General features: G+C 40.0%; 1 protein-coding gene across 3 annotated transcripts in view; it reads right to left on the bottom strand.

Moving 5' to 3' along the window:
• Nucleotides 1-26,369, bottom strand: part of LOC124155554 (protein tincar) — an 803,451-nt gene that overhangs the window by 587,092 nt on the left and 189,990 nt on the right. For all 3 annotated transcript variants that reach the window (XR_006864202.1, XM_046529476.1, XM_046529477.1), the window contains exon 3: nucleotides 16,767-16,805. The gene's annotated coding sequence lies outside the window, so the exon portion shown is untranslated. The remainder of the gene's footprint in view (nucleotides 1-16,766; nucleotides 16,806-26,369) is intronic.

The raw sequence follows: 26,369 nt of genomic DNA, 5'->3' as shown, positions 1-26,369 counted from the left end.
TTTTCTTGCCACTTTTGCTGCTAGCGATACCTCATTGTAATTTTGTCACAGCATATGGACCTCAGGACTCATCCTACTGATTTTAATAATTAATTTTACTTTTGCCTCCAAGCATTTCAATTGTACTGTTTCGAGTGCAATCCAATCTAAAATGTAGCATCGACCATAGCATTACATTTTTCTTCGAGTTCACACCAAGTTTAACGTTCCTCTTCACTTTTAGGAAGCCCAAGGCGAGTTCTATGGTTGAAATTTCGGTTTGAGTTATAGCTTATACCAGGGGTCTCGAAAATACGGCCCGCGGAGGGCTTTCATCCGGCCCGCGCACTCGTTTCAAGTGGCGCGCGATTCTCGCTCGTTTAACTCTGTGAGACGCCGCTGGGAGCATTGCAGCCCTGTACTGCACGTCAAAGTCGCCTTCAACTGTTCGTAAATAAGAAATACGCCACCGGATTCTTCAGTAGACGTTGGTATCGAATACTTCAGTCATCGGCAAATTTGCTATCCGGCCCGCGGGGCGATTCGGAACTTGGAATGTGGCCCTCGTGGCCTAGTAAATAGGAGACCCCTGGCTTAGACAAAACAATCAGCAGATAAAACATAAATCTTATCATTCTCTATGTGATTGCAAAAAATTTTACGGCAACCAACTGAAGGGCGTTTTATCCAGGGACGAGGGAACTTTGCAATGCAGAGTTTAGGATGGCGCCGGAGATATACGGCAAACGCGTTTATACGACCCCCTGGCGAACGCGAAGAGCAACAGCGATTTTACGATCCCCTACAGTGCAATCGATGGAGAGGTTTGCTTCCCGGAGTCGAACCCACTCCGCCTACCGCGAGTTGGGCCGTGGGGTTCTGCAGTCAAGAGGCAGTGGATCGATGGCCGACGGATGCGCTACAGCTACATTCTAAGTACGGGCAGCACCGCAAAAGGCAACTCACGAGTGCTTGGTACAGGAGCGTTTCCCAAAACACACACAATACCAATACAGTGGGATGAGCATCGTTTCAAGTGAGTTTCAAATGTAAAAAATAAGACAACTTTTCCACGTTCATTCTATTACCTCTGTAACCCTGTTCCCAGTCCCTTTAGAACGGCACAGAAGTGTTGCAATTGGTTTGGTAATAACATCATGTTGGGTAAGTAAATCGGTCTATTTTTTTCAATTTGACGTTCGAAAATGGACTACCGAAGTTTGATACATAATAACTGACAAACCACCAGCGGGCGTGAAGGTTTTATGTATTTATGCCTCACAAGAAATACATATAGTTGCGCACATCGGTTTCTGCGCATAGAGCCAAGGTTGATATGGCAACAATCAAATTCACGAAATTTATCTGACGGGTCTGATTGGCCGATCAAGACGATAGTTTTTCCTTCTTCGTGATTGATTTCTGAGGCAAATTTAATTTCCATTAACTTTAATTCTCACGAACAAGGAAAATAATCATAATTGCAATGCAATTTAATGTTATTTTAACCGATTTTTAGCTACTGAGGAGCCAACATATGATCTCTTGTTTGAAATTTCTCCAACTGCATCTCTTACCTAATTCCATTTAGAAAAACGATATAGTCCTATGAAAGACGTGCAACGATTGTTGCTCTTCCTCAGATGTTTAAATTTTTTTAGTAAGCCCTCTGTGTAATGATAGTATAAACACATTGCAAATGGGGCAAACGAAGACGCATTACTCCTTCAAACACAGCTGTGATTACGATAAATATTTTAAATAGCAGAAATTTCTACGCTGCAAAGGAAAAAATAAACCCATGCTTTACGGAAATCTACCTATTTAATTTTGCATTCATGATTCAGTCTCCATACCACGACTTAAGCGCCACGTCCAGTCTAAAATCTCTCTGGAATTTGATGCAATATCTTTAGTTCTAAGCCGTTAGTAGACAGTACAGTTTCAAACTAATCAGGATATGAACTTGTGTCACGACGACCCTGGCTTGCCTTAATTCAGACAGTTGTGTCGCGAAAGATTCTTTAGAATCGTCATAAAATAGGTATCGATGTGTGCCCAACAGAACACGTTAGAGATGCACGCAATTGCGACCAATTACAACGTGGATGAGTAACAGACACAACACAAGCAATACTGTCGCCGACGGCTGTGAGACCCAACGCCTAATGCGCTGGATCGCGGCTGTTGCGGTGCTAAGGGTCGACCGTGTCACGCTCCCTCGCCAACCTTGGCTCTTGCCTTCCGCGCAACGGACATTCACATCAGCCGAAGAGAGACCAGGAGCGATGCGACGCACCGCTGTAAACATCCCCGCCACACACTGTTGGCTCTGCGGCTCCAGAGGCGCGGTGGCGGCAGGTCTGTTTCTCCATTCCCTTAGAGCATTCACCGAAGTAAGCTAGCACTCTAGGACAGCATTTCGATACAACACGAGGTAAGGCCTTCATATCAAGGAATCAAACTGTTACTGACCGGTAATTTCCAAGTCAACTAAGTTTCAAATTACAGGCATTTGACTAATGTTCTACGAGATTTGAAAGCAGAAAAAAGAATGTAAAACAGAAAAATATCATACATTTGCTCTATTACTGATATTTTTGCTTCCATACAAACGTAGTATTCAATATGTATTCATAGTATAAATTTAAAGGTATAAAATCAGATCAGGAATAATAACACACCCTTATGTTTTGGCATTAATTGCATTTACCACTGTTATTACGCATCAGTAATTCGAAAGATAAACTGAGATAATGTGGAGTGCCTTAATGGGCACTGAAGCCATTTTAAGTAGCATTATAACTCCTCGAAAGTTAATGGTTCATAAATTGCCTAAGGCACGAGATATTGATATCACGATAAATAGCAATGACAGGCTACTTATTTAGGCTTTTTATTTCATTTCTGCAATACTCCTTCTTTCTTTCTGTCATGTTTTATTACTGTCATTCAACGAAGTATAAACGTTCATTAATGAAACATAGCCCGATATACACATATAATGCAATTAAATCAATTAATATAGTGAGTCAGAGGTTTTGGTAGGCATAATCATAAAGGTAAAAAGGGCTAGTCATGTAGTAAGAGGTAATATAAAGCTTATTCCAAATATTAAACGAACGAGACATATGAAACTTCATGAAAACTTTAACAACCACCCAGCACATCGATGTAACAGCGGGAAGCTTTACTAGCCCAAGGCTACTTCAAGAGGCGTGACACAATCTTGACGCAAAAGGCCGTTTCACTAAATGTAAGCGTTCATCCTGGAAACACAAGAGGAGCTACGTCCCATCACCATCATCGCATATAATGCAATTAAATCCATTATACTAATAGCTTTCTCAAACTTATCTCGCAGAGCTCTCATGAGGAAGAAGCAAGTTTAACCGCGTTTTAGGGAGGAGATAATTCGTTCCGCTGTTCCGCGATGCTTTCCGTAAATGGCATGCCTCTGCGGCGGCAACACTCCAAAACCATCTCGAAACGAAGTTAAAGCGTGTGGCGCCCCTGAGGGCGGAAACGCGAATTAAAGCGCCATAAATTCGCCAATCATCCCTCGATCACTCGACGAATGGAAGCAGCGATTGCTCAGCACGCCTGTTATCTCCCGATTGCATAATTGGCCGTGTAGGATAGAACCTATTGCTCGAACCGAAACCACCGCACCGCATCCCACCAACCCATGTCGCCGAAACGCCGCCCCTGAGGAGCGAACGAAGACAAATTGCTTGGTTGGAGAGGAAGAGGCAGTGAGAACGACAAGTGGCAGACAGGAGACGCAACGAATGAGCGTAAAGAGAGGCGAAGATTAACGTTTCGAAGTGGCGTATATATTACTCCCGTTCACAACAAGGCACGTATTTACACAACCTAATGCCTGAAGGAACATGCATTTGAAAAAGCATCGTGTAAGGAACCGTGAAGATGAACATGTACCTACTGACCTAATGCTATTTCAAGTGACTTTTAAAGGACCGATAAATGCCGCATATCATCCGGATAAATGAATAGGGTCATTACTTTAGGTTATGGTCATCAACGTTTGGCATTTGTAGACATCTGTACTCAAGAAAATCTTTCTGCATCAGCCCACTATTCGATTTCCTCTTAGACCGTAAACTTTCAACAAAAAAATTCAATACGCATTACTATTCATTGATCATTGATTGTAAGCATGGAGTTTAAGCGCAAAAAATCTTTTGTTTCCCGCCAACGCACAAGTTTGTGCCTTTCATTAGCGGGAAAGGCGAAAAGGAAAGTTCGTTCGGCGATGAGTCAGAGACGTGGAGGGAGACGCGGCAACAGCGCATCTTCTTCTTGATAGATATAAGAAGGGAGTTTGGGCGGGGATGAGATCCAACGGCAATGGTTAGGGAGACAATCGAAGGGGAATCCCAGGGCCGGGAAGCGCTCGGGTCCAGACGTCTACTTTGGCCGCGGGCCAGGAGAGGCTGGATCGCTCCGGAGAACATTAGCAGGAAATAAAGGGGATGAGCCCTTCATTGAAAACTATTCAGTCAATTCCTTTAAGATACGTCGATTCGTCCGCATATTTACACAACAAGCACGAAAGAAGCTTTCCTGGAAATCTTGACTAATCAGGCCACACTGAAACGGATTCATTTAGGTGATATTGGCATTCAAAATTGCATTGAATTAATTTTAGAACTGTGGAGAAGCTGTATCATAAGGATGATTCATTCACTCCATAATTTTAAAAGTTTGTCAAATATACTTATTTGAGGGGGTGTAAGATTTTAACAATAATATTTTCCGTTTCTTTAACGTTCTACCATAAACACTGTTAGCACTTGCATTTACTAATTAAGAATAACAAATGTTTACTGTCGTGGACCCATAAGGTCCTGAAGATTTTATATAAATCAACATTCAGCTTGTTTCTACAATTAGAAACAATAAGAAATAATAAAAGCCGAAGAATTTCAGCAGAAATATTGAACTCAAAAGAAAATTAATAGTACCTTCCAAGTAGAAACAACAATTTTAACTCTCTAGATAACTAAAAATTAAACAGCGCTGATCTAAATCAGGAAGAAATTTGAGAAAAAATGTATAGTTCGTATGTATTGATTGAAAAAATTACTTAACCAAGATGCATAGCATAGCATTATACACTAGAGACATACCACGCCTGTTTACCATTTACAGAAATTCAAAAGTTACATCCTTCAGATTTACGCATAAAATGACAAATATTTTGTAATTTTCACTTGTAGATGATTTTAAATCGATGAGTATTGCAGGAAAGAAATATTAAGAGATGATTTACTTCGCTTGATGCGTGCAGACGCGCAGATTGAGGGGTTTAGTTACTTTTCAGAACGCCAACACTGAGATGAGTTACACAGCAAAATAGATGACATATGAGGCAAAGAAAAATTTTATTTTCCATGCTTAAGTTGATGTCATTTTCGGCCAAAAGTTTACGACACCACATGCACTTATGTACATCTACCGAGCAGTATGTGTGCATTATGTTTTAATTGGTACGAGAGAAGGACGTACCTAATGTAAATATCTGCATAGATCTCGCCTTGTCTTCCAAAACATTAAGAGTTAGTTTTGTAAATTTTCTTACGCCGGGATCAATTTCATGCCCAGAGAGCATATCACATTTGAAATTACGTGGCACCGAGTACATCTAGATAACCTCTAAAGAAATAATAAAAAAAGATAAAGGCATTTTCAGAATGAAACTTGACGCAGTAAAGATACGACTTTTTGCGAACCAGTCGTAAAATATTTCTGCGAGAGATAAAAATCCGGAGGCAGAGAAGGGGTAACTCACTCCCGGCAAGACAGCCTGAAATGCGGAAAAGCGCAAGGTCAAGGGTACGGCGAGAATATGTGAGAACAAGAGATCGATATTTACCCATTTTCGGATACCTAGTGCAAGGCATCAAAGAGCGACATGCAACGCTAGCTCAAAACAGCATCTGACTCGAAGCGAAAACTTAGCATTTTCATTCTGCCAAAACACTGCGCAGAGGGCAAAAAATGTGAGGGGTCGAGACTGCTCTTCTCACGTTCAATATATTTAGTGACTTTTGTCACGCCAAAATGACTTCATGAAAATGGCGAATCAATTTACTTGAAAGAAGACAGAAGATAAATACGTATAGTAACTTTAATTATGGAAGAAATTTACGCATTTACGTAACAAAATGTATTAAATAATTTCATGTATACTAACTGATTCAGTTCAGCATATAGGGTGCTATTTTAGTTAATAAATACGCTATTCTTTGGGTTTACTAATTGCTAACTAACTTTTTTAACTGCCAATTAGGAAATTGATAGGCTTAGTAACAAATAATGCATAAGAGGTAAATATTACGTAATTAGCCCAAAATAATCCTAAAATTTTTATTTTTATTCATTATCTTCTAGAAACTTGATAATTACGATATTCTTACGAAAATCCAATACACCAAACATGGAATTATAATATCACCAAAAGAGATAGCATAAATTAAAACTTGAGGGTAGAAATTACATAAGAAATTTACTATATTTTGTCCATCGTGAAATCAATAGTCTACAGTTACGGCCTATTTGGAATCCGATGCAGGAGCAATAGCTTAACGAAAGAGGCTAAGAAGGCGCGATAAAAAGAGTAATCACTCGAGTACATACGGATAGATAGAAAGAAATGAGAGCAAGACCAATTGTGATTATTACAGACCCACCACACCTTGCCTGTAAAATGCAACGAAAAAGATAAAACACCCAAAAAGTTCACTTCATTACGATGGCCCCATAAATCAAATGGCGGATTGCAAAAAAAAAAAATAATAAAAAATTAATAACAGATGCTGCAGACGTCGTGGACGATGTTCATTGACGGCACGACGATGTGCAGGGAATTGCGACATTAAAAAACAGCATAAAGGGAATGCATAAAACAGACCCTCCGCACGTATTTGGCGTATTTAAACGGTTTTACGGGCAGGCGCGCCGCCGCCGGGGTAATTTGCATGAGAATTCGTGTCTCGTCCGTCGCATGCTTTAGGCTGTTCCGTAATGGAAGAGTGGGGAGGAGGGGTTATAGTGATTGGAGACGGGGGTGGACCGTCGCCGTGACGGGGTTTTCATCACAACCTGCCCACCTCCCTTGAATTCGCGCGTATATCGGAGTGGGATGTACCCGAGGATGGGGCAGCAGAATTGATCAAAGCGTCTGCGCTCTCGGCTTCGGAGCCGTAGGGTCCGAATGAATGTTCGACGCTACCGCCCGGAACCCCGCACCGCTCAAACAACGTAGGGCCGTCTGGACCCTGCGCAGGAAATGAAATTTTAATTCGGCATAAAAAAATTGGATACTCAATTACCATCAAATATTGAAATCAAAAGCTCTTTTAGCTCGCCAAAAAAAAAAGCTTTTGGCCGGACTCAATTTTAGGATCAACACACGCGACATGTTTGTATAATTATATTGGTTTAAAAGTGTCGAAATGATTTATGCAACAAAAAATATAATTCCAGCCCTTGTTTTTGCGTACGAAAAGGAATGAGTTACGGCAATAAAGGACCGCCTGAAATTGATTTTCAAATTTCTGCACTGCTAAACGAGTATCCTTTTTCAGAATGGAATCTATTCATTTGTCAGCTTATTTATACACGAGAATTTTCTGATAATAATCCACTTCTATCGCATAAGCAGCCAAAAACAATAGACGAAACCAAAATAACTGTTCAGCAATACTGACTTCCAAGCGTGGTTAGATTCTGTTAATATTATAAAGAAAAACAATGCGCACAAAATCAACTAGAAAAACTTGATCGCTCGCCAAATAATCAGCTCGTCACAGGCCAACTTGTTCTTTTAAATTAGCATCTTGAATAGTTAATCACTTCGGCTGTATTTTATTTCTATTACGGATATCTGTTTCGTTTATAGTTTTACAATCCATGTATGCAACTCCAGTCCAGAAATTTGAATTTCGAGGATTTAATGCGCCATGTTTTCGTATGACAAAAGGATTGGACTCAGTCATTAAAATGCATTTGACTCTCGAAAAGGCAATGCCACAGTTATTCACTTTCGAAGTCATCATGCCCTTGAAATTGTGCTTTCGTGGCCATTCCAGCACTACTTTTCGTTGAAAATGCGTCTGCAAAAAAGACAACGGATAAAATAAATCATTTCGAAGCCATTTAGAAAATTCATTGACTAAAATCCCTTGAAATAAATCGCATAGACGAAAGACTATCCGGACAAAAACATCAATACCGGGTTGCAAGGATAAACACCAAAACTTGGATCGTTATTACCATCAGCTCGGGAATTTTAAATAATGTAACCACAAAACTTCATGTCCTGTACGCCTCTGTTTTAAAATTTATCCAGTAAGTATATTGTTGACCTTAATACATTCAGCACTTAGTCAAGCTTCTTTGTACTACTGACATATTGAATAAAATTAAATCAATAACAAGTGTAAAAATTAACTCGTGTAATATAAAACCTCACTTGAGGTTTCAATGATCACCGTGGCCGCTTTTTTGAATGAATATTATAATATTATATAACTGGTCCTTCAAAAGATTTCCTTACTCATAACCGAAGTTTTAGTCCAAATGCATGCAAAGTGAGCGTCGGAATGGCGCAATATCCCTCCTAAAACGGAATGCAAATGATTGCAACGCTTGGAACGGCCGTTTCCAATTTCAGGGCTACGCTGCGAAGTCATTTCACCGCAGGTGCGGGCTGGTGCGAAATTTTTAGCCACTCAGGAACACCGCGGGCGAGACATTAAAAAAATATATATGGTTTCGAGTTTATGGGAGACTTAACATGAAACTCTCTGAAAATAGAAAGGTATTAATGGAAAATTTCCTGATTTTCATGACCAATTCCATTTTGTGACTCCGAATTGAATTTTTGTGCGGGAATTTATAGTACTGCGCGCGGTAAAATCCATTCTATAGGATTTTTGCAAACCTCAGTTCTTTCTACTCAGCAAGCAGCACGGAATTCCGTTTAATTTTACAGGATATGTTTCCAAACCCATCATTTCTAAAGTTTAATTCACGAAATTTAGGTGTCCGACAATTGACTCCATAAAAAAGCGCTTATTCCAACAAGATTCTCAACTTGAAATTAAAACGGTAGGATGAAAAAAGGCTTTTAGCGTTAAAACACCATTATATTTTCAGCTTATTGTAAGCTGTGACATACTTTTGAGTGGAAATGACTGACTATATGTGACTATTGGTGTAGGTAAACACGTGATATAGATGTAAAGGTTGATCAAATTGACATCAAGCCAACAGCAAATCATTGCGTGGGCACCTGCAAGCGCACTAAACCTGTGAAAGTCAGCATAGGTAAATCAGAATTAAAGGACATGCCCAGCTGAAGAAGGAGATAATTCCATGGAAAAAAACAATCAAAACCTTCAACATACTTTTAAAATACCCAACCTCTTTTCACACCTTGATAGAAATAAGTTACCTTCCACAAGCGAGAGAAATAGCGTTATCCCATTTTTCTACAGCAAATTTTATAATAACAAAACGACTCCTAGCATTGCCAGATAGGTATACAAGGAATTTATTGCATGGATAAGTACTTAAAGTATGCTTTTATAATATATTCTGAATCTCGACTGATGATACTAAAACGTCATCAACCCTCTCAGTGCGGCCTTCATGGCATGGGACTGGCGAGGAATTGCGAAGCTGTTTACATAAAATGTAACATACTCGATAAAAAATGTCACTATATCGTTTTTTATTACATCAACATGCTGTTTTTATTTTACCCAGATTATATTAGTAATAAAATATAATTTTATCAGTATCTTTAATCCTGATTTTTATTCAAGAGTTAAGTTTCTGCATAGTGATCAACGTGAGCAATTAACTACCTCAAAGTCGATATTTCGGCTCTTGGCACTTCTCGGCTGAGAAGCAAAAGTCCATAGATCGGCCCGCGGCGCTAAGAGGATTAAACAGCATCGACTACGGAACTAATACAAAATAAGGTTTAAACCCTGTAGCCCTCCGGAAAGACGGTTACGCTCATAATTATGCATAGCGTTGGGAACTGAAAATGGTAAACGTGACGAAAGACACGACCAGAGGAAACAAAAGCGAGCAAAGAAGCGAAGTGTTCGAGGGAAGAGAGAGAGAGAGGGAGACAAAAGGAAAGCGCGACTGTGGTGCCGGAAACAAGCGAAGGCGGCGGAGGCGGCCGCAATGGACGCACGCAAGCATGGACACCCGCCGACGAAAAACACGAACGAGCGACCAACAAGGCACAACAAGACACTCGCGGCAGCGCATTCAAATCCTCACGGTACACTCGCATCCATGAGCACTCGTGTGTTGCCCCGAGAGAATCGAGGAGAAAGGGTTCCGTGTCTTTCAACGTGGAACACTTGCCGAAGGCACTTGTTATGCGCTCGGCATTCATAAAAGACAAACGAGGAGGAGACTACAGCATGAAAACCTGCGGCCAACCAAGTCTGCCTCTTTTATTTTCGGTGCCCTGTCGGTACAGTTCGCTTTTAGGTAGCTCCGAGAGGAAGTCGAAGAAAGGCTAAGAATAGTAGCTGGTACCTTCTCCCATAAGAAACTCAATAAGCGGGTAATTAAGAGCGCTTTAGACTGGCAAGCTCCTACAAACTACTTTCATTAGGTACAAGCTTTAATCTCATGCTAATTAGCTGCGATTCAACATAAGTTTGGTAAGTATGTGACTCTGGACATCACTGGTTATAGAAACATGGAGGGTGATATAACAAAACTTTAAATACATATGAAAATTAAAGCATCGCGAGCTAGGGATGTGGGACTGGAGATAAAATTAGAAGGGGAAAACTTGAGCAGGTAAAGCAATTCAACTATTTGGGCAGCACATTAGAGGAAAAGAGATACTGCACAACGGACGTCAAGAGAGAATTGCGTTAGCAAAGGAGACGTTTATGAGCAGGAAGAACCTAATAATAGGCTCATTATTTTAGTTTAACGAAAAGGCTAGTGAAAAATCTGATATGGAGTGAAGTGCTTCACGGTGCGAAAAAATGGATACTTTGGAAGGAGGACGAGGAAAGAATGGAGGTGCTCGAGATGTGGATCTGGAGAAGCATGGAGGAAGTGAGGTGGACGGAGAGGAGGAGGAACGACGAAGTGCTGGATATGGTGGGTGAGGAGAGGCGGCTTCCAGATGAGATACGGAGGAGATACGGGGGGGTAAGGGGTAGAATGTTGGGTAAACGAGGGAGAGGAAGGAAAAGAATAGAAATTTTTAAATAGAATGAGGGGGAGTAGGCTCTAATGTAGATTGACGAGGGAATTCCATGAAGGGAAGGGAGACTACCAAAATACTTCTTAAATACTCCATGGAAAGCTACCTTAATCGGCAGAATACTTCAATAATAATAATTCATATAATTCCGAAAATATTATCTATAAGGATTATCTTTATACAAAGATTATCTTTATACAAAGAAACAAATTTGATTTTACTTCACCAAACATGTGCTAATTATTCCTTAGTTTTACTTTTCAAACTTCATTAATTTGGTGGCCATAGACATAATTTTTGTAAGACAGATCGAGAATGCGGCTGAATATATGGTTGAATAAACAAAGTCTTTATTAGGTCTCCGGAAAAGGCTACACGAAGGGCCAAAATTTCGCTGAGGATAAGCTATTTTCCAGGGGGTGGCTTGTTACTTTTGCTCCGCAAACTTTACACTTGTCTCTGATTAAAAATTCATTTTTTCACTCAAACATGAAAGACGTCATGATTTATTCGTAAATGCATCGTGAAAACATCTCAGAAGGTAAATTTCATTAGGAACGTGGTTCGCACTTTGGGAGTGTCAACTATTTAAGAGGAAATTTTCAGGCCTGCGAAGAGAGAGAGAGACTATGCGTGTCTCGAGTAGACTATGCGCTAACTAAGAACGGCCGTAAGCAGGCACTCGGAAGTGAAACGCGGCACGCAGGCAAAAAACTTCGGCCAAGAAGGGGACCAAAGTTACTGGAACTGGAAGACGTTTTTTTCGGCTCCCAATATTTTCGTTTAAAATGCACCCTTACGAAGTTTCACACCCCCCCCCCCCCCCTCCCCAAACCCCCGGCTCGGTTCCACGCACCCCCCCCCCACCAACCCCCCCGCCTGTCCAGATCTCAAAGCACTCGAATGCTCCTCGCGCTGCATATTTATGAGCCGGTTACCGCTCCCAGTCCTTCATCCAACCCCCCCACACCCCTTACAAGGCACACCCCCTCACCAAAAAAACGTCCCACCCCCATCTCTACCGCCCTCCTCTCTCGGGCGGACTTTTCGTCGCCCCATGCCGTGTCTCCGTACCATTGGACAGGCCGGCCTTCCTTCCGTCTTCCTTCTCACTTTTTTCACTGAGACATCTCGTCCGAATGGAAATAATACAACAGATATCTTTCAACACGACCCTGTATAGTTGTAGTAGTAGAATTGAGTGTTCGGGTGCGTCGACGGCACCACTCATTCTGCATCACTGCTCACTCATTTGATTCAAATCGCTCATTCAAATGGTCGTATATACGTAATTTATTTGCATAAAATAACTAGGAACTTTTACATTTTGCTAAACAGACCGATTTCCCTGAGAAATAATATTACCTTATTCAATTACCAAGGACAAATGCGAAGCAGTTCTCCTTCTTGAATAGGACCATAAGGGACTGGAACGATCTACCAGCAAAACTATTTGAGTTCTTCCCGAAAAATTTACACAGTTTTAAGAAGCGGTTCAAGAAGTAGGGACCAAGGGCTTTTTATAATGTTTTCTATTGTTTTTCTTTCATCATATGTACATGTTACCACCAGGCCAATGGCCTACTTGTAACAATTTTAATAATAATAATAATAACTGCAGGTGGTGTACTCACACTTAACTCACTAAATTAGTAGGGTGGTCTCCTAGAAGGAATTCAAGATCTCCCCCCGATATCGAACCGTGTCCGCTCGTTACGATATTTGTCACACACTGTAAGGATATTTGGGATACTTAAGGGACACCTACACTCATCACACTGAGGAGCTTGCTTCTCTTCGGTAAAGAGAAAAGCATGAGTCAAAGGGCAGTGCCCCTGACGACCCTATGAACATCATCTTTGAACACCACTAAGTTTCTAGATCCCGAAGAAACGTAAGAATTAGAACGATATTTTGATCACCCGGTAGTCCTATACCGATATTCATAGGTTTAGGAATTCGTTATTCCCACGAAAAATAAATGAATTTTTTTGTTATAAACGGCCGGTATTCCAAACACCTTCTGACACACGCGAATTAGGTGGCTTGTATGGCAGTATGCGAATCTGGAAAGAGTAAAGAAAGATCAGCCCAGAGAACTCGTTCCTTTGCGCGGCGTAACACGACCGTTAATACTTCGCAGGCCAACAGCCTCCAATTGAGGGACAACTCCTCCTCTGCCAATCAGTGCTATCTCATGCATTCATCTTCATGATTTTTTTCTTCTTTTATCAAACAGAGCGATTAAAATAGAATGAAAATTCAACTCGTTACCTAGGTACCTTTTGACTCCTCATTTGTTCAGTTCCTGACTTTCATTGCAAGGAATTGAAATAAAAGAGCTGAAGGACATTGAAGAGAAAGTAAACACGTTGTTAGAGATCCAAAGGAATATATGAATACATGTAATGAGTTATGCTCAACAACTGATCTCTGAAACTGTGTGACATTGTTTAATGAGCGTCCAAGTGTCTACAATAGGGTGTTGAACTAAAGGCAACACAACGTTTTGAGGATTAAAGTAACTAAGTACTTAAAATTATCTACATCTAATTACAAAGACACATGCACTCAAAGACCGATTGGACTTCGAATGAAGAAGAACCGCCACGATATTAACAGTTTACCAGCAAGAAAAGAACTTCGGTGGCGCCGGGGTAAAGTCCCCGACTGATAACCTTGAGGTCGCGGGTTCGGATCCCGCCTGGGTAGATTGACCACCATCCAGGGCATGGATGTTTGTGAATTTCAATCAAGTTAATTGTAAGAGAGGACAATGTTGTCCTAAATTCACTTGAAAAAAAAAGACGAAATTATCATTATAATTAAAATCAACCACTATGAAATGTAAGGAAAATATGAAACCTTAAGCAACAAAACAGATAGTCAGCAATGATAAAACAATCGAATGAAATTCAAATAAAGTGACAGCACTTCTAAATTGATATGGTAATTAGGAGATGTCAATGGTGGTAGAGCAAAACAGGTAGGTATCTTGAATGGATCCATTTGTGCCATTGGGTTTGGGTATCTTGAAACGGCGGCAATTAGGAGAGAAAAAATATCTCCGCCACTCACTCGCGGGCGAGATTTTTTACTCAATTAAAGAGTAACCGGCAACAACTCTTTTCGGGGACACAGTCGGGAAGGAGGAATGGCGAGAGAGAAATGTAGACGGAGGAGGAAAGGAGGAGGTAGGTGGGAGGAAATGTTTCTGCTCCTCACACTCTCTCTTACACTCTCCTCGTGAGAAAGACGAGAAAAATATTTAAGAAACGAGGTTTGAAAACGCCCGTCGAAACAAAAAATAATGTTTCCAGAAAAATCTGTTTCGAGACTGGAGAAAGAAATAAATTTCGCCCTCAGAAAAGAGGGAGTGAGGGAAAATAAAAGTATATGAGGGAATGCTTGGCTTGCTTACTTGTTGCAACCCTGTTTTTTTTAAAAAAGGCCTCAAATAATAATTTCGGAGGGGAAGGCTTAAAAAAGAAGGAGGGAAAGAGGAGGAGGAATAAAATTAAATAAAATTCCACCCTTCCCCCCAACACCGCCATTCTCCCGTAATTAACACAAGTAAAGAGAGAAATCGGAATGGAGAAAGAGTGAAGATTATTCACGGGTAATTAACAAGGAAGTTCAGTTCACCGAAGGCATTTTCTTTCATTCGTACGCTCCAATCTTCCGAATTCTCTGTGAACGGTGAGTTAGTTAATTATCCCAACGCACAAAAAAAGAAACAGCCGAAATGGACTATGACTTATTCTTTGAACAGAGGACTTGAAAAGCCAAAGCAGCAAAGAAAACTTGCGAGATGAAACAGTAATGAAAGGTCTAATTGTTACTTCCTCTAAAAATAGCAGACAGAGAACGAATTCTGGAGAGGTTCATTCCGTTTCTCCGATGGGAATATATTTCTGAAGTGATTGCTTTCAATCAAAAAGGAGTAACAATCCTCAATTCGGAACTACTATGGAGATGAAGCAGACATTATATTGAAGTTCATAATTTATCACTGGCTCCATAGTTTTTTTGTAAAGCAGGAAAGAGATCCAAAAAGTAATTCAGCAATTAATTAATTCGTTCCCCATTGAGTGAGAGATTGATAAATAAGTAGATGAATAACCGGGTAGAAACCATCTCACCTGGAAACTTAAATGGAAGATTTATAGCTCAAATTTCTATCACATAATTCTTGCATTGAGCTACATATTTATCAAAAATCTATCAATTTCTTAATCTTTAATTTAAATAGTCCATTCAACATGTATTTAGATTAGACGTATTAGTAAGATTCTTAAAACATAAATTCTCTTTCGCGAACGAATCTGATGAAAATGAACCTCCACGGTAAATTGACATTAGAATCGTGATTAAGGATTTCATATTCAAGAAATGGATCGATCTGAAGAGAAAATCAGTATAAGAATCAATTTTCATCCGAAAACTAGAATATGATTCCATAAGAATGTAATTAACCAAAGGGGATTTTACCGGAGTTAATTTTAACAACGACCAAGAAAATTGGGAACTAAAATTTTGCCAGCCGCGGGATATCAAGCCTCCATTTACTCAGCCAATTGACTGGGCTGCATCTGAGCTCCATCCCAAAACGGATTCCGATGTCATTTCCGATAACCTCAGGGCCTATGAGCTCCATGCTCCAGGTCGCATGCCCGATCGCTTCTGCTCTATTCGCGTGAGAAGCCAAGCGATGAATATGCATGAGAAATTCATTACCCTACGCAAGTTTTTCAATCGATCGACAGTCTCCTCTCGAGACTTCCTCCTCCCCTCGCTTTCGTGCCATTTACGAGGCAATAGCTCCCACGGAAGAATAAAAATGCCATTCCAGGCAATGTGATAGCTAATGATATGCGATCTCAGACCATATGAATTCATCATGAAATGACTTCATCCATGAGATTGGAAACCTCGAATGGCATGGAAAAACTAGAGTTTAAGGGGAGATAGCATTACCCGCTAATAAAAAAAGAGGGAAAAGCACTAAACGAAGCCAGTTTCTAATCATAAATCACGAATCGTATCCATAACCATGCATAGCGTAATTTAAATGATGAAAAAGAAAAACGTTTCCCCTTCAACCCACCTCTCCTGGCGGAACAGAAAATATACTAAATTAACCACGTAAGAACCCATTTACGAAATATTGATAAACGGCTCATCATCACAAATTTCCATACTGTTTTAAAATTGGATATAATACAATCACAGGAATGCAATATATCGTTTATAAGCATTTTATAGTCTTGTGTCAGATCCTGATCTTAAATTGTAGAGACGTGATCCCTAAGTTGAAAAGCTTTCCCATTTCTTAAAACCCCCTTGTCGTATCTGCAGTTTCCCATGTTTACGACGGTCACAACGATAGATTAGATCATAGTTATGATTAGGATTGCGCAGTTCAAAGAAATTCGAAAGTCCTTAGGTTTTAACGTAGCAAACAGATATTCTGATCATTCAATGACTTTCCTAAAAAGGTACTCACCAGTTCAGTCCGTGGACGTCACCATGCTATACAAGGTTCCTTCATGGAAGAAAAAGAAAAAAAATTATTAGATTCCGCAAGCGTATTATTATTTTAAAAACTTGATGAGAACAAGTATACAAATTCTGAACTATGAAATGAAATTGAGTCTTCAATAAGAGGTTAGTCAATACAAAATTATTAAAAGACAAATTTGATGTATCAGTGCATAAACGAAATACTTTTGTGTGGTCTATGAGAAATTGTTTGCGAAAGATAAGGAAAGTTTACAAAAAATTGATTTACCCATCTAATTTCGCACACGTAAAAAAACTCTTCATTGAATCAGTTTTATAGCTTGAAGACAAGGGATTTTTTATCGTTTTGCTTGCATTCGAAGCCTCCATATTGGCATTTTCAGAAGGAGCAACCAGAAAAGAAGTTTAATATTTAACACAACAATGATATTACTGATTTATTACAAGAATAAGTTTTTGTGCACGTAGCAGTTTTATAAATACCATGAATTTACTTTCAATTAAGGCACTCATTAAAACTCACGAAGTATTCCGGGTACGAAAGAGATAAGTTCTATTTCCATCATAATTTTATACAAGATGGCATACATTATGTCAGATGTTTAGTGACTACTACACATATTTTTGGCCTATTTCAATTCTTTTTTCATAAAAGAGCACCGCCATAAAGGCCAGAATAAAAATGCAATTATCAAATTCAATTATGAGGAAGTACAATAAAGAAAGGCCATTTATGTGGTCGTGTGGTCGGATGAAGAGTAATTTTCACGAAAATCATTTATACCTAGTTTTCTGGATCATATCATCCACGGAATAAGAATGAATTACACCCTTTTGTGTTGAAACCAGGTCGGTTAGCATTAACACTGTGAGGATATTTACTTTAATGATTCTCGCCGGATACTCTATCAACCCTATTCATTTTAAAAAGCTGAATCTGCAAAAGAAAAGGTTGAGTTTCAAGAATTCGGAACAGCTTCGAAATAGGACCGTTCACAGACACTTTTCTCTCAGTGTGTTCTGAAAAAATGCCGATGATAGCTGATAAGGCCGTTTAAAATCATCTTATAGTCATAAGAATCAAAGAACATCAGAAGAACTAAGCGTGATGGAGTGGAATGTTTCCATATTGAAAGGAGCACATGTAATTTTCAACGATTATGTGGAAATAATTATAATACAAACAAGCAGGTTTTTATGACAAATCGTGGAAAATTTCATGTGTTTCCTTCAAATAAAAATTGCAGGATTCAAAGGAAATTCGGAATCTATACTATATCCTATGAGGTCCGAACTACACAGGAAATCGAGACTCATTAACATTTGAAGAGCTGAGTGGAGCATCACTAGTTAGAATACAGAAAACTTGTTCGTGAGATGAGACCAACAGGTGTGGGACACGTAGAAGTGTGAAAAGAGAACGAGGGAATATGATAAACGCAAACACCGCAAATGGACGCCCACGCCGCAACGCTCCGTTATTCTTTTCCTCCGTTACTCAGGCGACCGTGTGACAAGAGAAGCCACATCCTCAGGGAAATAAAAACAAATGCTAACCGCGGAACGGAAAAAATAAATCAAAACTAGTGTAAAACGAAAGGACGCTTTCTGAGAGATAAAAATAGATTAGAATAATGAGGACAAATTAAATGAAGCTACTTTTCACCTATTAACTCCTGAGCCAAAATTGCTGAAAAAATGTAAAAACATTACTCATGCAAACTTCAACCACGTGAAAATCTCGGAGGAACTCGAAAAAGAATATTTAGCAACGCAGACTAGTTTATTTTATTCAATTTAGTTTATTTTACATTGTTTGGCTAGAATTACCTTTTTTATATTTTCAAGCTTAAATGAGTAAAGTTCACATTCTCATTGAATGAATGCTTTCAATTCAGTTACAATTTTCAGCTGAGTAATATCCCGCTGGAGTCCTTTTTCTCGTTCAACAAAAAGTTTTAAATTTGATGGGCGTCAGCATCAAAGTTTTCCACGTAAATAGATGACTAAAATTGAAAAAAAATGGAGTTGAAAGATAAATATGTTTGTATGAATCGCCGGTAACTTCAAGGAAATAGGCCCAGTACTTTTAGCCATTTAGAAAATTGTTTTACCAAATAGAGGTAATAATTGTCAATGAGATGTTTACCGCGCATTCAATCAATTTAAAATGGTGATACAAAATTGTAATGTTTACACTTCAATTCTGGAAATATACAGTTTTAAGGTACAGCATAAGTATATGAAATATATTGATTTTAATCACTGAAGGTAACAGGTAGGTGATACGAAGAATATGATGGAAACTGTTACCATCCCACAGCATATCTTCTGTTAGCAGATAAGAAAATTTAGCACCACATCAAAATCAGAGGGCACAAATGCAATATTTGCACCTAAAAAAGAACGAAGGACGTGAATGATGCCTCATATTTGAGAGGCTGTCACCAAAAGGCTTTGGGGGTAACGATGAAGTGCGAAAGAAGAGCAGCAGATAAAAGAAAAAAGGAAAAGGGAGTGCGAAGGGAAGAATGATCGGCGGAATCTAAGGAAATAAGGAGACGAAAACGACACCCAATAAAAAAGAACGAAGAGGAGAGTAGGAAAAGGTGCATTCTTCGGAGAGGATGAAAAAACGAAAAGGCCATGACAAAACGGAATGACGTGAGAGACGAAAACTAAAAAAAAAAAAAAAAAGAAATCCCCAAATCCCACGGAGGAGATGAAGAGGCGAGAAGGAAGAAGACGTATTTCTGGAAGGAGGAGGAGGGGCAAAGGGGGAAAGTAGCCTTGGGGAGCGGTCGAGTGGTTCGGGAAGGGCGGGGGGGGGGGAGAAAAATGAGAGACGCATAAACATGTGAAGGAAACCTCATCGGGGATCATTCACTCCAGGGATGAAATGGGACGACGGGACAGTTGGGAGGCAAAACCCCGTGGCACGCATTTTATTGCCGCCGGGGTTTAAGGTGGGCGTAGAAAATGGAGAGTGAATGGGGGAATGGAGTGGAGACGGTAGGGTAATGTGGTTGGGGTGTGGAGAATACAGCCCGGGAATAAACGCAAATATGCCCGGGTCTCGAGGGCGCGCATGCACCGAACTTACCTGCCTGAGAAGGAGACGATAGGATTTGGATGACAATAAAAATGAGAGTGGATGGGTGGCGAGGGAAGATATCACGAGGGAGGAGAGAGGGGAGAAGCGACGGGGCATTTGAAGAGACGGCGGTAGGAATAGGCTCGTTAAAATTCATGCTTTAGTGGACGATTGGGGTGGGGAGGAATAAAAATCATTATTCACCGGTAGTAAGGGGAGTAAGAAAAGATTCAGCAACATGCAGTGCGTGAGTAAAGAGTGAAAACGGTTTTTGCATGCGATCCTGCGAATTTATAAATCTTATCCCTCGCGCAATCGTTGCCTTGTACCTCGCTAGTATTCAGACTATTGAAAAATTGCGGAATCCTAGACAATCTATGACGAAACTAACTTTGTGGCATTAAGTTCCGAAATCGCAATTCAATAAAAAATATGCGGTGACTGGAAGGCAAACAAAAGTAGCGACGTAAGACAATATTCCCCATTCAGACATTCGCAATTAAGTAGAAAGCAAAATAAAAGACTCGACCTTTGCTTGCCTCGGTGGCGGCAGAGTAAAGTCCGCGAATGTCGCGGGTTCGACTCTCGTGCAGGTCACCTCATCAGGGAATGGGCGTTCGTGCTCGTACAACTGTTTTCGCCTTATGTGGAAATAAAAAAAAGTTAACAGATGCCGCCGACTTTTCATGAGCTGGTTGCGTCATTAGGGTTGTACTCCATTCGCTACTTAAAGGATAACCGCACATTGAGGGAAAAAATCACTCACATAAGAGTAGGTATACAACAACGAACCAAGCAAAGCCGATACGCGAGGTGGAGGAGTAGTTTAGCATTATTCATCTGCTCTGCATTAGCTCGAGCCGTAATCAACCTACCTGCAACGCCGATTTTTGCATTGATAAGCTCTAAAAGTATTCGATGGATTAAAAATAACTACCAAATACGGGTTTCTTTATTTTTAAACAATACCACAACCGAAAATAATGTAAAATTCGTGAAAGAGCCAACTTTAACGTTACCAAAACAAAGTTTAAAAAGTGTAGGGGATAATAAGCGTAAGATGAACTTAGTGGAAACAAGGCACAAGAGAGAGAAGAAAGGGTTTGCACGTACTTGCGGGAGGGAAGACCGAGGGGAGGCAAAATGGAAAATTTATACGGAGAAAGGTTAAGGATTTGACCGGAGAGCACTTTCTTTCCTCTCCTCCCAGCACCACAGCTGCCATTTCTCTTCCTCCTTTCTCCCTCCATTCAACCCTTTTGGCTTCTCCTCCCGAGAAGAACCCACGCTCTTTCCGGACGAGCGAACACAACGTGAACCACTCGACCGGGAGATGTTAAACCCGCTGTTCATCACTCCGAGCATTGCGAACGTTTGGGGACGAGCTGTTTGGCCACAGGATGATAGTATGGTGGCTCAGCGGTGAAAAATCTCAGTGCTGAGGATAAAAAAAGAGAATCTTCGCCAAACGCTATTCCGAAGATGTTTTTCCTCATTAAATTACTTCCTTAGTGCCTGTAATATCCAATACTGGCTTCAGAAAACGTAGCGTCGTTGCCAAATGATGGTGCAAGCAACGCACTTGAAAGAGAACCCTTTTTTCAAAAGATCTAGCACAGCTTGAGATGAGAATGAAAAACGCCTTGGGTTACAACGTAAGGAGAACTGGACGCCAAAATATTCAACGTTCACAAACGACAACCTTCATCAAAAATTATTACCAATTATCGAAGAAGTAGATTATTTTCTAGGGTTTTGCCTTTTGTTGGTAATAACCAAAGATGATAACTGAAGAGTAAAAGTTTCAGCCATGAAGAAGTTTCCATAATTTTATGAAGCACTGCCATGAATACAGCACTTTCAAAATATAGTTGAAAGAAAAACGGGGAAATAAAAAATATCGTAAATATTAAGATACGCGATAATATTAAAAGCAGACCAAACAAAGACAGCCATCACATTACAGTTTCTCAATTTTAACTAAAGGTACCTTGCATCAATATAAACAACAATTACGAAGAAACATGAAAATTAAATTGAAGAATATGGTAATTATTGTTTCTCGTAGATGGCTGCTCATTTTTTTCAGCAAAAAGTTCAGGTAAACTCACTTTTTAGATGAACAGCGTTTCCAACGGTGCAAAAATAAGACACGGGCTGAAATAGATCGGTTGAGCTAACAAATTCTTATTATGCTCTATTGTTGAAATCTTCTCCATAGAAATGTCCCTTTCTCATGTCTTACATGTCATTCACATGGCAAGTTCATGAGTCTGGGGAAACACTTGCTTTGATTTCCTCCTTACTCCGTATCCCGTCCACTATATTGCATTCTCAATATTATTTGAGATGCCTTTGTGAGGACTCGATTGAGATGAATGGTCCACTCGTTCGTCGTGCTCACATTTTGGTGACATTTAGATGAACATCGCGAGTGATGGAGGCATGCACGATTTTATATTATTTTTTTAGGAGAACCCAAGACTTCGTGAAGCCTGTTGCAAAGAATGTCATCCCAAAAGTAAACGGAATGATGCTGAAAGGTGAAAGAGCTCCCTACACAGAGGAGCTTCAATATTAGATGATATGGAATGGGCCATGATGAAAATGCCTGCCACTGGAGAAGGCTGAAGGTTTTTTTCCGTATTGATCATAAATAAGCCAGTCAAAGGGACACATATATTAGTTGCTATAAGTGCACTATAAATTGGCAGTCTTGCTGTATGTGTACCACTTTATTAAAATAAAATAAATAAATTAACCTTAAACTTTCAAATGAAATGAACGATTTAAAATGTGGCTTGAATATTTTCTCTTAACATTCTTACGCATCCCACATTAGTCTTAACTTAGTCTTAACAGTATTCATTCTTAGTTTATCAACAGATTTATGCGTGAGATGCTGAACTAAATCAGCCATTGTGAATACGTTTCTTTCGCAGTCATTAATTTCTCTCAAATATTGGTCCAACGCGCCCACGAGCGCAATGAAGATGATGGCTCAATATCTAAGTCATTGCATGGTAAATGCTTTCAATTTATTTGATAGCACCTGTAAAATGTCAATGAATCCATATGGAATAACTTAACTATCTCTTCTGTCGTTTTTATCGTTTGTCTTTTTGTCGTTTTTAGATATGGTTTCGTGTTTCGAAGGGGAAAAAACATCCGAAAACCCAACTTCTTCCGCGCACGACCTGAGAAACCTTTAAATTTCTTCCACTTTCACAGTGCCACTACCTTGACAATCTTGGGTGACTTTCGCAGCATACGATATTCTCTGCTACATGAGTGCGTTCCTCGGAAGGTCAAACTCATGTAACCTTTGAGTATTTGTACGGTTGGGTTTTTCAGAAGAGAACGGATAAGAAAGGATGGTGGAGAACCTGAATGGATGATAAAGAGAATGGAGGCAAAGAGGTGATATTTTCGGAAAAGTTCAGGAAGTAGGTCTTGACCGAAGGGGTGCATCAGTTAAACTAAGGAACACACAAAGAAAAGCTTGATGACGTGTTAAAGGAGCGTAAGAAGAATAACAGTGGCATATCACTACCACGGGTTGATTCACTCAGCAAATTTAATGAAAGTATCAACAAATGATTGCCTAAATCTTCTCGCATTCTTAATTAATAAATGAAAATTTATCGATGTTGATCCAAGCATCTTATTTAAACAGAATCCGCCATATTTGTTCCATAAGAGGTCCCCTCGGTATCTCAACCCACTTTATCCAACCGGCGTGTAAGATCTCCACCGATTGCCTGACTTTTAACGGAAAAATGATCTAATTCCCCGTAAGGACATTAGATAAGTACAAACTTAGGCCTCATATCAAATATATGTTCTGTAAACTTATTATAAATAAAGTATTCCCAGAATTAATTTCGGTTTACAACGAATAAATAAAGTGCACAAATGAGTCACATGCAAAGTCCCACATTTGGAGCATAGTTTAATATTTAGGGTAAGAAATATGAAAGAGAGAATTCTGACTCAACTCATTACGAAGAAAAACAGTTAAGTGAAATTGAAGACAAACCCGCAATAAAAATATTTCAACGTGAGATGATGGTGCTTATTTCATTCAAATAGCATATGTTTGAAAGACATCGGGAGAAGTCTTCAACTTCACTGCGGGTCTTATCTTCTTCGAAATCCTGTCCGTCCATCACCACCAAGGGGAAACCGACGCTTCTCCGCACGTAACTGCTAAAGCTGACAAAACCGGAAATGTGTATGGGAAAGAAATCTGTACACGGAGGAGGAAGGGCAAAAGAATACGCTCGTGAAATGTGGTAGAGAGCGGGGAAGGGGGGAAGAATGAAGGAGGGGTACTGAAATGGAGGGGGTAACCCGCACATTCCGGAGATTTTATTTCTCGTGAGAGTGGAGAAGAAGAAGAGGAGGGTAAGAGAATCCGGTGGTCCAGAGGGGGGAGGGGCAAAGCGACAAAGAATTGAAGATGTGATGGGGGCTGACCGGTGGACGCCGTAGCCAAGTGCTGCACTCCACGCCAAACAATAGGTTTCCTCTCACCTCGCCTCCTAGGGGAAGCTGTGAAGATCTCGGGATTAAGATGACCACTTGGGGAGGGAGGCGGTTAGAGCAAGGACTTTCCTACGTGCGCTTAACGTATTTGCCCAAGCCAACGCCTCCGGGGGCAAACACTCACTTATAGCAGACCTCTTCGAGATAGCCAAGAATGCGGAGAACCTTCAGACCCTTACCAACAGTGGGTTGTTCTATGGGTTACCATGTTGTATGGGTTATCCTACATCAAAACCAAATTATAAACAAAGGCAACTTTACCAATTTTTTTAAACAGGCGTTGCGACGAGTATGGTATGAGGATTTATCGCAAGCAGACCGAAGTTAAGGTGTTTTGTTAACCATCGCGAGCAAAAGAGTGGTGAGGAAAGGTGGGAAAAACCTGAGCAGGTAGAGTAATTTGAATATTTATGAAGCATATTTGAGGAAGTAGGGTACAGCAATAGGTGGAGAAAGTGCTAGAATGCTTCATAAAAACGCCATGAAAACATACCTAATTTGGTAGAAAACTATGGTAATAATAATGATTTCAAAGCTATTCAATAGCTATAGATTCAGTACCTAACTCGACCGCCACCACCAGAGTCACCGGACATACCTCGAAGACATCGTCTGACTCACACCACGATTTTCCCCGCTTGATCTAATTTCCATGTTCCCCTATTCGATCTATTTTTCTTTTAAACTTACTTACTTGAGGATTTAATCGAGCGTTTATATATTCTATTCCTTCAGTAAGATACACAATGATAGAAATTCACGACACTTTGCAACATGAAAGGAAAATATTATTGGATATGTAATAAATAAATCACTCAAATTTCATGAAACTCATCGTAGAATAATATCCAATATTACCTCAAAACAATCCTAAAATTGGGTCAGTCACATCCGGTTGCGCCATGTAAAAGGCGAAAGATTCAACACTTGATGGAGTATGAAGGGCTTCCACGAGCACTTTTCTTTCCTCGAAGCCCATAAGAAGACGCTCTATACAGCGCCAAGCACTTGGGAAAAACTGCAAGCGAGAGAGATCCAAACTTGCGATGGAGGGCCGTGTGCTGTAATTCTGTCCACCTGCTTCATCCGATTCCCAGCACGCAGGAGAATGAAGTTCCGACGAATCCAATAACGGGTGAGCATCTTGCAAGATGACTCGATATTAACGCTGAGGTAAACCTCTATGGAAATAATGCGAAATCCCTGCTTGGATGGCCCAACAAAAATAAAATAAAACATTTAAAATAATCCCAAGAAAAAGTTATTTAAAAAAACAAAAAAAAATAAAATCAATCTTTCAGTAAAAACAAACAAGTAGTAGGCCTAGTCACGTGTCAGTAAGCCTACTGGGACTGTGGATACAATCCAATGTTTATTCGGTCTAGAACACCTTTCCAAGAACAAAATTTGGATGCTCCAAATAGCATATGGTTCTTATGCCCATAAAAAAGTATTTTATCCCACTTTCCAAAAATCATGTCAAAGGGACTTTAATTACAATATGCATATGTACAGTTCGTACATTAAACGAAAATTATAAAATAGCCAGCTGGAAAATTTTTCACCTTCACAGTTCAAAATGTCAGCCATATTGGCCAAATGACTCAGGAAATTCATCAATTCAGCACTGAGCTTTCTGACCGGCATAACAAACTGCCCAATAAATCGCAAATCAAAGGAAAGAGATTCAGATTAGAGGACGTGAGTGGCCAAGGACCAATTATTGGTTTCATTTTCGACATAATCCGGAATTCTCTTTTCAGACTGAGAGGGGTAGGAAGTAAAAAAAAACAATAAATGGTTCAAAACCAATTTCCTCACGCCATTAAAATATTCGTGCCAGTTGAAGTGGAAAAACATAGCGGGATAACGAGGAGAGACTAGCATGAATGTGGGCACGAGGAAACGATGGTCAGCGGAAAAGAAAGGGAGAAAACGGCGGAT

The sequence above is a fragment of the Ischnura elegans genome, chromosome 3, assembly GCF_921293095.1.
Source record: "Ischnura elegans chromosome 3, ioIscEleg1.1, whole genome shotgun sequence".
Taxonomy (NCBI): domain Eukaryota; kingdom Metazoa; phylum Arthropoda; class Insecta; order Odonata; family Coenagrionidae; genus Ischnura; species Ischnura elegans.
This window is presented reverse-complemented; position numbering and strand designations above follow the sequence as displayed.